Below are 14,760 nucleotides of genomic sequence, written 5' to 3'. Positions count from 1 at the left end.
AGAATTGCTCAAATCTTGCTACTCCCCTATTTATCTATCGGAAACCGAGCTATTTCAAATGAACAAAGACAAATTTGGTTCTAGTGATATGGCATTCTGGGTTCAAAAAATTCAAAATTCTCGTCCTATGAAAAAACTAGAGATTCAGGGAAAAATAATTGATGGATTATTAGATACAGGAGCAGATGTCACTTGTATAGCTGGAAAAGATTGGCCTTCAACCTGGCCTACAACAGTAACTCCCTCAACACTTATGGGACTTGGAACTGCCACTAGTCTAGCAAAAAGCACTCAAATACTTAAATGGGCTGATGACAAAAATTCAGGAACTTTTCAGCCATATGTTATTCCTTCTCTTCCTTTTACTTTATGGGGCCGAGATATAATGTTTAAAATGGGAGTTTCTCTCTGTACTGCTCTTGTAGAAGAGGCTCAACAGGAATTTTAATTGGGGCCATTGTTGAAACAGCAGATAAAATGACTTGGAAAAATGATGAGCCTGTGTGGGTAGAACAATGGCCCTTAACAACAGAAAAATCACAGGCTTCAGACTTGTTGGTTAAGGAACAACTTAATTTAAAACACATAGAACCTTCTAATAGTCCATGGAATACTCCTGTATTTGTTATTAAAAAGAAATCAGGTAAATGGAGATTAATACAAGATTTAAGAGCTATAAATGCTACCATGGAGGATATGGGTTCCTTACAACCAGGACTCCCCTCTACAGTAGCTGTCCCTAAAGGATTTCATGTTATGGTAATAGACTTACAAGATTGCTTTTTTACCATTCCATTACATCCTGATGATCGTAAAAGGTTTGCTTTTAGCCTTCCCTCTGTGAATTTAAAACGGCCATATCAACGTTTTCAATGGAAGGTGTTGCCTCAAGGTATGAAAAACAGTCCTACTCTCTCTCAAAAATATGTTGCATCAGAAATACAACCAATAAGAGATAAATATAAAGATGCCTATATTATTCATTATATGGATGACATATTAATTGCTCATAAAGATGTCCAGTTGCATCATCATATATTATTAATGTTGACACAGTCCTTACAAAATTTTGGTTTAATCATTGCCCCAGATAAAATTCAGCAATCACCTCCTTATAATTATTTGGGTAGAATTATAAATACTCAAACTGTTTCCCATCAAAATTTAAAATTACGGATTGATCATTTACAAACTTTAAATGATTTTCAAAAACTTTTAGGAGATATTAATTGGATTCGTCCTTTTTTGAAACTTACTACTGCAGATCTTAAACCCTTATTTGATATTTTGAAAGGAGACTCTAACCCACGCTCTTCTCGTATTTTGACAGAAGAAGCTAAATTGGCTTTAAATAAGGTAGAAGAAGCTATTAATAAACAACAATTGCAAAGAGTTGATTATACTCAAACTTGGGATCTTCTTATTTTACCTACTCCTCATACACCCACAGGAGTATTATGGCAGTCAGGTCCTTTAGAGTGGATACATATGCCGGTTACTTCTAAAAAGGTTATTTGCTCATACCCTACTGTGATCGCTTTATTAATAATAAAAGGAAGACATAGAAGTAGAGAGTTATTTGGGAAAGAAATGCATAATTTGGTGATTCCTTATTCTAGAGATCAATTAAATACACTTATGGAACATTCTGAAGATTGGCAAATAGCTTTACAGGGATATTGTGGTCATATTAAGTTTCATTTGCCATCTCACCCTTTGTTATATTCAGTTAAGAATCACCCTGTTACTTTTCCAAAATTGTTTTCTTCTGAACCTCTACCTCAACCAGCAGCTTTAGTTTTCACTGATGGCTCCTCAAATGGACGAGCATCTTTAGTTATTAATGATGAAACCTATGTTCAACAGACAGAGGAAACCTCTGCTCAGAGGGCAGAAATAATAGCTGTAATTATGGCTTTTACCCATTTAAAAGATCAAATGTTTAACTTATATACTGATTCTCAGTATATTGTGGAAATTTTTCCTCATATAGAGACAGCTTCTCTTCCTCAGCATAAGACTACAATTTTTCATCATTTAAATTCTTTACAGAAGTTTATTTCAGATAGACAACATCCTTATTTTATAGGGCATATTCGAGGACATTCTAACTTACCAGGAGAATTGTCACAAAGCAATGCATTGGCAGATTCATTAACCAGACCCCAAATTCTTACTGTTCAGGAAGCTACAGCTAGTCATGCTTTACATCATCAAAATGCTTCTGCCCTTCGACAGCAATTTGATATCCCTAGGGAATCAGCTAGAACTATTGTCAGAAATTGTCAAACGTGTCCATCATTACTGCCAACCTTACCCATGGGGGTTAATCCTCGTGGTTTAAGACCTGATGATCTATGGCAAATGGATGTTACTCATATTCCTTCATTTGGAAAATTAAGTTATGTTCATGTTGTTGTTGATACTTTTTCTCATGTGATTATTGCCTCAGCAAGAACCAGGGAAGCATATAAAGACGTAGTGCAACACTTGTTCATTTGTTTCTCATATTTGGCAATGCCTAAAGCATTAAAAACAGATAATGCACCAGCTTATACTTCAAATGCTTTTTAAAAATTTTGTGATACGTTTAAAATTTCTCATTCTACAGGAATCCCTTATAATCCTCAAGGACAAGCTAGAGTTGAAAGAGCTCATCAAACATTGAAAGCTCAAATTACTAAACTTCAAGAAGGAGAATATAAATATAGTTCTCCTCATCATGTTTTACAACATGCTTTGTTTGTGATCAGTCATCTTAATTGTGATTATAAAGGAGTAACTCCTATGTTAAGACATTGGGAAAATGAAAAAATATCAGCAAAACCCTTAGTAAAATGGAAAGATCTTTTGACAGGTAAATGGAAAGGACCTGATGTACTACTAACTTGTGGGCGAGGATATGCTTGTGTCTTCCCACAGGACGCAGATTCCCCCATTTGGATTCCTGACAGACTGATTCGACCCTATGTCCAGCCTCCGGACCAGAAAGCGGAACAGATCGTGCCCTCCGAGTCTCCGATACTCCTCACCATTGACCACGGTGCCTGAGGAAGATTTGATGACTACCTTGATTCCATCTTTCTCCCGAATGAACTTTGATGGTCCTCAGTCCTTATTCAGACGATCATCTTCTACAAGATCTGCAGAACTACCAACTTGGGGACAATTAGAACAATTGACTCATCAAGCTCGAGAACTTACTTCTACTCAGTCAAACCCCTGCACTCCTGAGAAAAGGTTTGTTGCTTGCTAGCTATTCTTGCCTGTCAGGTAACCAATGTGTCTTCTGAATATTATCGGGCATATTATCCTGATCCACCTTTATTTCATCTCACTACTGGGGGAAAAGGAGATATTAAGGTATTTGCCAATAATACTAATCTCCTGGGGGGTGAATCTAATTCTTTTATTACTCCTATATCAACTCATAATTTTAGTTTTAAGGGTCATAGTCATTTACCTCCTCTGTGTTTCAGTTATAATGTTATTCAAATTGTGGGCTACATACCACTTAATTATAGAACTTTTATAACAAATTCTCTAAATGAGGAAAGTGATATAAAGGATCTTTGGACACTTTCTATTTTAACTTTAAATTTTCCTGATTTTAAAGAAAATTTGCCTTCAGAAAAGCCCCCCTCCTATGTTTCAAGATTGTGAAAAAGCTGAGTCCCATCTTGATCATTCATGGGTAGGAATAGATAGACAATTTGGATTTCCAATCTGGCATACATGTATGTTTATTGAAAGAGGATTTAAAATCTTTCCAAAAAATTCTTCTTTTCCAATATATGATTTTTCTATTTCTAAACCTGATTATGATGCTCGTAAAATTTCATCATCACCTTTATGGAATACTCCTCGAAAACGAACTATTAGGAGCGTTCCCCTTAAACCCATGAATGAATGGTTCTCAGCTGGATGGGTTGACAACATTATCAGGTTTATACGGAACTTTATAGGTCATTGGCTTCTTTAGACATAAGACATATGATTGGGCCTTCTTCAGTACATGAAAGTCATTTTGTTATGGCTTGTGTAGGATCCCCTTATACAATATTACTTAAAAATCAAGGAACACTAAAGATTTCAAAATTAGAGGATGAAACTTATGATGATGTTTGTGAAGGTTGTACATTAACAAATTGTATTAGCACCCAATCATATTTTAATTGTACATCAACCTTCTTATATTATGTTGCCTGTTAAATTAAATTCTATTTGGTATGATGATCCTGGGTTACAAGCATTAGACTTAGTTAATCAAGCCTTAATTAGACCTAAACGTTTTGTAGCTACCTTAATTTTAGGAATTTCAGCATTAATTGGTATAATAAGGTCCATAGTTGCTTCCACTACTGCATTAGTTAAAGAAGTTCATACTGCTCACCCCGTAAATCAGTTGTCAAAAAATATTTCTACTGCACTTATGATTCAAGAACATATAGATAGGAATGTTAGAAGCTAGAGTTAATGCTTTAGAAGAGGCTGTCCTTTACATTGGTAATCAAATTCAAAACATAAAAACTCGAATGACAACTAGATGTCATTCTCAATTTAAATGGATTTGTGTTACTCCTCACACATATAACTATTCTGAAAAAACATGGTCCCAGATACAATGTCATTTACGAGGATTATGGAAAAACACTAATTTAACCCTAGATATAGAGGAATTACAGGAAAAAATTAAAGACATTAGCCAGGCACATATTTCAGAAACAACCATTCCAGAATTAGCTGACACTTTTGTTTCCCAATTAAATTCTTTAGTCTCCAGCAAAACCTTATTTTCTATTTTAATCAATAGTGGTGTAAGTATTTTAATTTTTCTTGTCCTTATTTTTGTCCTTCCAGTCCTGTTCAGATTGCTGAGTCGTGGAATTCGGTCAGCCCATCTGGAACTAAAGTTACTTCATTTAAAAAATAAAAAAGGGGGAATTGGTGAAGGCAATCCCCCATTCACTGTCTTGACAGGGTCACAGTGAGGATGAATGCTGGCAAAGCCACGCTGGTTGGTGGGAAACCGAAACCATGAGACCCTTTTTTATGTAATTGGGACTTTTCATTTTCATGCTTATGTTTCTGACAGGAGACATGAGTATGTTAAATGCCAAACAAATTAAATTTCAGATGGCTAGAACATAACAGGTAGTTCATGCCTTGAAGGCTGTTCTACTACCCCTCAGCATATCAAGGACAAAGTAGAAGGCTGTTCTTCTATCTCAGTACATTGTGGACAAACCTGATAATGGACAACAATCATCCTTTGAAAGGTCATGAGAATTTTAGGCACCACATTGATTATATCAACTAGAACCCAAACCCATATTTCCGGCCTCTTAGAAAACCTAATCATTATGCTTATTTTACAAAGCTCACCCCATGCAGTCTCATTTTTTATTAAGGAAAGTTATATTATACACTTAGGAAAGTTAAAACATATAAAGATATATTCTTCTCTTTTTATAAACCCTTTTTTACTTTACATAGGGATATATGATGAGCATAGTTAATATTGGTGGAAAGTGGATTGATGTTTAGAACTTACTTTCTATTGAGAAAGATTATAAAGATATGAGAACTAGTGCACCTTGACTGAGAAACAAAGAAACTCGTTGAGAAAGCAGCTCAACCAGTTTTATGAGAATAAATTTAGGAATTAATTAAAATAGCTTTATAAGACACAGTTTTAGAATAATGTTAGAAATATTATTTTATTTAGATTCTTAAGTTTAGAAATTCTTAAGTTTTTAGTTGTATAGGTTTCTGATATGTTTTGAGAATGATTTATAAACTTTAGGATGTTTTAAGCATAAGATTTAAGGGGACTTTTTTAGATGGGAATTTTAGATTAGAAATAAAGTACAAGTGTACTTTAGGTTAATGATTGGTTAGGAGACTTAGAGTCTGGTTACGTAGTTTGGCATTAGTTAATAAGAAAATAGCATATCTTAGGGGAAAATAGTAAATCTTGGGAAAATCTGAAAAATGTAAATTAGTGACGTATTTTATTAATGATTCTGTACTTTTAATAATTAAATAACTGAAGGTCATATCCTGGAAAAATGTAAATTAATGTTACATTTTTTTGTACCCCCCAATCATGGTTAAGGAAATGTCATGTCTTGGCAAAATTTTAAATTATATAATCAATGACATATTTTGAATCTATAATGATGAGAAAAATTGTAATAAAAGATGACCCAGAGAAAGCTGCATTAGCTCTCTCTCTCTCTGGAGATTGCTCCAACAGAACGACTCCTGTCTCATCTTTTCGCCAACGCCACTCATCCTTCAGGACTCCCTGGACCCCGCTAGGGCAGGACCCTTGCAGCTAAGGATTATTTTGGCTATTCTGGGCCTCTTATTTTTCCAAATGAATTTCATGATTGCTTTTTCTATTTCTATGAAGAACATAATTGGAATTTTAATGGGAATCATTAAATCTGTATAGCACTTTTAGTAGTATGGCCACGTTGACAATATTAATTCTGCCCATCTAGGAGCATGGGAGATCTTTCCATGTTCTAAGGTTTCCTTCAGTTTCTTTCTTCAGTGTTCTGTAGTTTTCATCGTAGAGGTCATTCACCTCTTTCAATACATTGGTTCCCAAGTATTTTGGTGTTTTTTTGAGGCTATTATGAATGGAATGGTTTTCCCGATTTCTCTTTCAGCTGATACATCATTGGTGTAGACATGCAGTTGAATTACTGGTGTTGACTTTTTATCCTGCTACTTTGCTCAATTTGTTTATGAGTTAAGAAACTTTTGGTGGAGTCTTTGAGGTGTTCTAAATATAGAATCATGTCATCAGAATATAGGGATAGTTTGAGCTCTTCTTTTCCTGTTCTTATCTCTTTAATTTTTTTCTCCTGTCTGATTGCTCTGGCTACAGTTTTAAGGACTATGTGGAATAGAAGTGGTGAAAGAGGGCATCCCTATCTTGTTCCAGGTTTTAGAGGGATGATTTCTGTTTTTCTCCATTTAACGTGATGCTGGCCTTGGGCTTAGCAGCTCTGACAATGTTGAGGTATGTTCCTACTATCCCTAGTTTTTCTAGTTGTTTTGAACATGAGTGGATGCTGAATTCTGTCAGATGCATTTGTGTATCTGTTGAGATAAGCATGTGGTTCTTGTCTGTAAGTCTGTGACGTGATGAATTACACTTATTGATTTCCATACATGAATCCACCTTCCCTCCCTGGAATGAACCCCACTTGATCAGGATGCACTGTTTTTAATATGTTTTGGTATGTGATTTGCCAGGATTTTATTGAGAATCTTTGCATCTATGTTCACAAGGGATGTTGGTCTGAAGTTTTCTTACCTTGATGTGTCTTTGTCTGGTTTTGGTGTCAGGGTGACACTAGCCTCATAGAATACGTTTGGAAGGGTTCCCTCCTTAATGACCATCTGGGACCAAGTTTTTGTTGTTGTTGTTGTTGTTATTTTAATTATAGAGGACCACAGTCCAATCTAGGTTGAATTTTTACATTGATACTAAAGGAAATTTCTCACTACTTGGAAGTTCTGTTTGCTGTTGTATTTAGTTGCAGGTTTTGCTTTAGGATGAATTTTTGGTTCCCCAACAACTGACAGAATAATACCATCACCTAAAACTAATCCCTCCTGGAAGAGTGCTCATGTTTAGCAAATAAAATACAAGATGCCCAATTCAACTTGAACATCAGTTCAACAGTGACTGGTATTTTAGCATAAGTATGTCTCCAAAACTTCATGGACATACTTATGCTGATGCTGTATCATAAGCTGAAAATATCACAAGTTAGAACAGCACTAAAGGCACCTAGCCCAGCCAAAGGCCTAGCTTAGCCTCTCCTGACTCGAATGTGTGAAGAACATTAGCTACAGTGGGGCCATGTTGTCTGGCATGAAGCCTGTTTTGTGGTAAAGGGTTCGATATCTCATGTGCACACACGGAGGGAATTCCACAGACACAATGGGTTAGAAAACACAAACACAACGCCCCAAACATGCTGCATCTCAGTGTCCCCTAGAGGATGTGACGTGTAGCAGCTACAGCTTGCTCTCACTGTCTGGCATCTCAAGAGTGGGGTACCTCTTGTCACTAGTCCCTGAAAAGATGCAAAATCAAAATTCCAAGTACAGGTTCCACTGAATGAGTATGACTTTCAAACCTTCATCAACTTAAAAAACTCCTAAGTTGAGAATCATTGTACGTTGGAGACTGTCCATACTTAAGTTTATCAATTCAAAATTCAGATTTCAGTGAGTGACCTGGATTTGGCCTGGCAGTCCCATCTCAGGCACTGGGCCAGGCTTAGATAGAGGACCTTTCTGCATCCTCTGAGAAGCTCCAGAGCTCCTTGCCCAGGAGAGGCCATAAGTAACCTCGGAACCTGACAGAACTGGGCTGTCTCAGGCATGAGCGGGCTGGTCAGGTGGGACCCTGGAGCGGCCCTCTTTGTAAGGCGCCATCAGAGCCTGCTTGCCCTTCATCAGTGTACAACACAGACTGGCCAGAGGAAGCCAGGAGCCAGCACCCATGTACCAACTTGCAGGCTTAGCCACGGGGTCGACAGCCAGTGGTCACCGGGGCCTCCTTCTTGGTGAGCTCAGCAAGATCATAACAATTCAAGTTCAGAACTCAACACTCACTAATCACATCTCAAAGTTCTTTGCAATCCATTGAAACATATGCTTAAGTCAGCCGAGCATGCTCTTTTACCTGTACTCTTCCCTGGGTTCCTGTCTACACCAGCCATTGATTTTGATTCTCTGTTGTCTTTTGGATGAGAACTGATCAGCGCGGTGTAGCTCACAAGCATACAGATTCTGTTCAGTGTTTTTTAGGTGAGTCTGTCTGAATCCTTGCTGTCAGAATAATACTTGTTACTTTCATCACGATTTGCTCCTAAGATCTTTGGATTTGGGTTCCATAAATATGAATATTCCGTTGGAAATTGTGTCTGTGATGTTGTTTTTTAAATGCCATTTCAGAGATGGATTATTAAATGCTATATGGGGAAATGTTTTGAGTGGATTATCAGTTTACTCCATTTGCCAAATATCAGTTCAGGGTCATAAAGATGATGAGGCAGAGAGACGGATTTCAGGAACCCTCGGTTATCTGACACATAGCAGAGCCACCACAGAGCAGAGCGCATGTGAGAAAATCACAGAGGTTATTGGTTATTAAGCAGGACTAATTTCATTGTCTTATAAAATGTGGGTAGGGCAAAACGGTGTCATTTTATTGTCACAGATGCTATGTAAAAGTTGTCGTGTAACATGCGAACATAACCAAGGGGTAACTTCACATTTATCTCCAGCTCTATTTAAATGTTTTAAATAAAATTGTAGATGTTTAATGTCATAGACATATTACATAGAAATGTGTGGTATTATAATAGTGAAAGGGCACCTTACATACATCCCTCCTGTAACTCTCAGCCGTCTTAGAAGGTAAGGTCCCTGCTTCATTTTATAGATGAGGAGAGACTCAGAGATACTGACCGGTGTGCCCAGGGGCTCGCTGATGGTTTAGGACAGAGTGCAGCTCCGGTCTGGCTGGTGGGGTTTCATATATTCTCCCACTCGTTATCTAAAGGAGCATCAGGGTGATGTGATGACATAATATGTATAAACTTCTTTTCAAAAAGGGATGAGAAGTAGCATCACCTAATATAAAACAAACCCAGGGAAAAACACAGAAGCCAAGAGAGCTTAGGAGTTGATATCACACGGCAGTGGGAAATTACTTTAGGTGAGTCCAGGTACAGCTCTGAGTTTCCTAGCAGCCAAATAAAAAGGGAACAGCCAATTGAATTCCATATTTCTTTTTGTCTTAAGAATGCAATGGTGTGCCAGGTACAGTGGCATAAGCCTGTGATTCCAGTGATTCGGAAGGCTGAGGCAGGAGGATTGCAAGTTTGAGGCCAATTTTAGCAACTTAGGGAGACCCTCTCACAACCGAAAAAATAAAAACAGGCTGGGGATGTGGCTCGGTGAAAGAGCACCTGCCTAGTGTACACAGGGCCTGGGTTCCATCTCAGTACCACCAAAAAGAAAAATGCAGTTGCAGGCAGGGTGGGGTGGCAAATAGACAAACTTAGCTGCAAAGGTGTCCTTTTCCTTCAAGAATCTGATGGAGGAATTTGTGGCCTAGTTTTTTTTGTTGTTGTTGTTGTTTTATTTACAGAGAAACGAGTTAGTCCAATAAATATTTCCGTACTTCACATTTGGTTTCCTAGATATACAATGAGTTTCATGGAGAGAAATTCTGACTGAGGCTGAGCTGCATTTGAGATAACAAATTATCATTTTTCAGCAATGTATTTTTGCGTATATAAGTGCAAAAATGGGTTTGCATGGACTTTGTAACATGAGCCATCTTTATATGCTGAGACATGAACACTAAATTGCAACTCGTTGAGGCCCTTTACGCAAAAGGCTGACAGTCTGGTCCAGGAAGCACCAGTCTCGGGCAGGAGTCGGCCAACGTGCTTCTGAAGAGCCAGGTAGAAAAGATTTGAATGTTCGTGAGCTGGAGGTCTGGCAGTGGTCGACCTCTGTCTGTAGCACGATAGGCCGTAGGGCATCCGTGGAGGAGTGTGGCTTGGTGCCAAAGAAAATTTGTTTACAAAGCAGGCCGGAGGCCAGATCTGGCTTGCTGGCCCTTGTCTGCTGAGCCCCCTCTAATGTAAGATGGAGCGTGGGGATTAGGGCCTCCAAGCTTCGTCTGGAGAACGCCGCGGGCAGGCGAGCCCTCCCAGACGCTGGGCAGCGCAGACACGGCCCTCCACGATTACTAAAGCTTCATTCTTTAACCAGACAGAAGGGAGTGTATGCTGCCAAGATGTGCCCACGGTGCAGAGAGACCCGCGCTGGGCCCTCGACAGGGCCTCCACCCGGGAGCTGGGGGCAGGAGAGCCGCAGCTGAGAAGCTCCGCGTCCCCCCAGAGGAAGCCGTGCCTTTCCCCACTCCTCCCATCAAAGGAGGCACCTTTTTCTAATTTGTCCTACAGGAGGGAGGTCTTTTTCTAATTCCTGTGAGGGTATGGTGTGGGCTTGTGGAGACCCAAGAACCTGACTCATATCCTTCCCATCTCTGCCGGCTGCGGCCCAAAGAGCAACATTTGCATGGCCCTTTTTTAAAAATTAATTGGAAGCCATTGGGTTTGGCGCCATGTTTGTGGGAGCAGACAGCTTCAGGCCTGAACTGGATTAAGGGTGGCTGCTAACGATTGACGGTGGCACCCAGAACACCAGAAGGTCACGCTTACCCCTCTGATTGATGATGGCTTTAATAAACCGCCGCAGGCATCTTTGAATCCCAGCCCTCCAAAATGCCCAGGGAAACTACATAATGTGGACAGTGGGTCATGATTCTCAAGGGGGCTTAGGGCTGCCCTTTGGATGTCCATACTTGTTTTCTGATAAGATTTGCCATTCAACTCTGATCAGTTGTGCAAAAGTAATGCCTATACCATGCTCAGTCTCCATACGGGATCCATGAAGGCTGTGTTGCAGTTGGTTAACAAGACCCCCACAGATTTGTTTTGTTTGCAGGGTTAGTTTTATTATTTCTATTATTTTTAAAATCTTCCTTGACATTGAAATAATCCTGAACCACACAGAGGAAAACCTGCCGCTCCTGTGTGTCCTGGCCTCCGTGCATACTGAGAAAGAACTGTCACCAGTCAGGGTTCTAAAAATACACCCTTCTGCATTTTATTCTAGTATTGTTTTGTTTTATTTTTATTTAACTCTTTAGTTTGCCCAGAATACAGTTTTGAATAGATTGTGAGGTAGGGGTTTGACTTCTCTATCAAAATGGTTGACCAGTTTTCTCTCATGTATGCCCTGTCCCATCGTATCTCAGAATGCAGGAGAGGCACTTCATGGGTCCTTGACAGTGTGGCATGCAGATGTGCTAAAAAGATGTTGATCCCAAGCAGTGTGGAGGTGCACACCTGAAATCACAGCTACTCGGGAGGCTGAGGCAGGAGGATGGCAAGATGGAGGCCAGCCTGAGCAATTTATCAAGACCCTGTCTCAAAATGTTAAAGATGCCTGGGGCTGTAGCCCAGTGAGCAGAGTGCCCACCTAGCAAGTGCAAGGCCCTGGGTTCCATGCCCAGTACTGAAAAAAAGAAGTGTTCATCTCAGATTTAATTTAATTTTCACTGTTTCAACAGATTCATTCAGAAGTGAAGCTGAGGTTTTCCACAGTGAAATGTCTGACGAGAGAGCAGCACCCTCCTCGATGACTTCATCGGTCCCGCAGACATGCCCACCACCGTCCTCACGTCGTCCACGTGAGCAGTGACGTGGTAAAGAAGGAGAAAAGGCAAGTCACCTTTTAGTATCGTTTTCAAGATGATTCTGACCTTGCAGACCTTAAGGTTCTCGGGGACAGTGAGAACACCAGGTTTCGTCACAGTAACATAACAGTGCCGTGCTTAGCATTGTGTCCCTGGTACCCAGCACAAAGTCAGACCTCAGCTCAGATTTATGGAGTGAGTATTTGTTCCTGGCTCAGGAAGACGCTCCCGTGGCAATGACGCTGCCCCAGGTGGCCGTGGGACCTCAGCAGAGCTGTAAGTTAGCATTTTCCACCCCCCCACATCTGCGAGTTCCCCGGGTCCTGCTGCTGGTGGAGGTGGGGGTTCTGGCTCCAGGTCTCTGTCAGCCGACCCAGTGTCTCTCCTTTGCCCTGGGCCAGTACACTAGCCAGTGTCGAGTGCAGGCCCTTCCATGGGCCCTCGGAGACGCTGGGACAGACTCTCTGCTACTTCCCTCCAGGTGTTTTTGCCAACACAAGTCAGATGGCCATGCCCCAGGTCAGGGGGCTGGGAGGCCCACATGGCCACTGTGAGGTCCCTGCAGAGATGTGGATGCAGGGATGTGGGGGTGCAGGGTTGAGGCCACATGCTCACAGGGGGACCAGAGTCTTCCTGCTGTGAGAACTGAAAGTCCCACATCCCCTCTGTCCCTGGCAAATTGGAATCATTGGTGCTGTAGCTTGGATCTTAAGTGACCCCAAAGGCCTATGTGGTAGAGGCTTGGCCTCCATTGTGGCATCAGAAAGTGGTGGGCCCTTTAAAAGGCGGGGCCTAGTGGGAGATCTTCAGGTTGTTGGGTGAGCCCTGGAAGAGAGCAGTGGGACCCCAGTCCCTTCCTCTTCTGTTTTCTCGTCTTGGCCATGAGATGAAGGCCTTTGCCCTGCCATATGAGCTTGCCATGATGTGCTGCCTCACCAAAGGCTCAAAGCAGCAGTCAGTAGGCCACAGACTGGAACCTCCAAAACTGTGAGCCGAGATGAACCTTTTATCATTGTAAATTGATTGTCTCAGGTGTTTTGTTGTAGTGACAAAAAACTGTTTAACACAAGTGATCACCTTAACCAGTCTGCAGTACACTTCAATTTGTAAGCAAGTAGAGAATGTTATAATATAAGAACTGGTCTCACTTTAACATTTTTCTTCTCTTTTGAGCACTTGGGACTTTAGATCAAAACATCGAGAGTTGTCTAGTCTGGGAGAGAGGTAGATATTAAGTATCCCAGGCCGCCTCAGATGAAAATATTCAATGCAAAACCTTTGCTTATAATGGATAGGATGTCTCAAAATACATCTTTCGTCATTATCTTGACTCTCCATTTACAAAACACATACTCCACATGTATAGAATCATCAGATCACATGTGAATATCATGCATTTTGCTCTAAGAGATTTTTAAACCGTGTATTAAGAAAATCCAATTTTAAATATATGCATACTGTATCATGTACATGTGATAAACTATGGTAGGAATCCCTTAGATTTTGCAACTATCTTTTACCATTTTCTTCAATTTGGCTCATTTGGACCCTTCATCATACAACTATAAAAACAAGATGATATTGTCACTGGCGCTATGTAACTGGCATCTCACTGGGCCAGGAAGAGCCATCTCAAGGTGTGGCATAAGCGAGGGATGTTTGTGGGGTACTAATGACCTTGGGCATTGAAGCTGAAAGACGGAACAAATTCATGGGGCTCCACTGTCTTTAGCAGTTACAACGCAAGGGGTAAATGATAAGTCAGCTGGAGCATGCTCCAAGAATTGAGCCCTGCATGGGGAGACAGCAGAACCACCCGGGAGTCTAGAGCCACCTGCCTGTTTCTAGGAGTGGGGATGAGAATGACCAACATGAACGGCCCTGCATTGTCCTTGAGATATGGGACCTGTTGTTCAGAGAGGCACTTCCCATTGGTGGTTTTCCCATCACACAGTACATCTCTCTGCATCCTTCTTCAGGGAAATTATTTGTAACGCATCAGACCTGTTCTATAATTCAGGTGGTAAATGACAGTGTTGCACGAGTTCAAGAGAGACTTCAAAAAAGCCACTGGTGCTTAAAAAGAGGCCCTATTAAAAAATGTAGAAGCCGGTGCATCTGCTCTCACCCTCCAACCAAGATGAAGATTTATTCCAAAGACAGAAACAGGCTTCAATGGAAATTTATCAAAAATGAAATAATTAGACATACACTGGGCTTTGAGCCTGTTGTCATTCACTGTCACTCTGGGCACGAGTGATTGACTATTCAGGCAGAAGAATAAAACCTCACCATCCCAACACCACCGAGATCTCTGTGTAACTGAGGTTGCCTGCCCCGGTCCCGATTATTTAGAGCAACCTGAAGAGGAGCTTGGAGCCGGCAAAGGCTTGTGGGTGGGTATATTTAAACATCATCTCAGCCCTGGAAGTTAGTGAAATGCTTGT

General features: G+C 40.6%; 1 protein-coding gene across 1 annotated transcript in view; it reads left to right on the top strand.

Moving 5' to 3' along the window:
- The first annotated feature begins 1,343 nt into the window (after positions 1-1,343).
- The window catches only part of Prok2 (prokineticin 2), a 45,964-nt gene continuing 32,547 nt past the window's right edge, over positions 1,344-14,760 (top strand). The window contains exons 1-2 of the transcript XR_011705554.1: positions 1,344-3,240; positions 12,188-12,339. The gene's annotated coding sequence lies outside the window, so the exon portion shown is untranslated. The remainder of the gene's footprint in view (positions 3,241-12,187; positions 12,340-14,760) is intronic.

Source organism: Marmota flaviventris, chromosome 20, assembly GCF_047511675.1.
Source record: "Marmota flaviventris isolate mMarFla1 chromosome 20, mMarFla1.hap1, whole genome shotgun sequence".
In the NCBI taxonomy this organism is placed as follows: Eukaryota; Metazoa; Chordata; class Mammalia; order Rodentia; family Sciuridae; genus Marmota; species Marmota flaviventris.
This window is presented reverse-complemented; position numbering and strand designations above follow the sequence as displayed.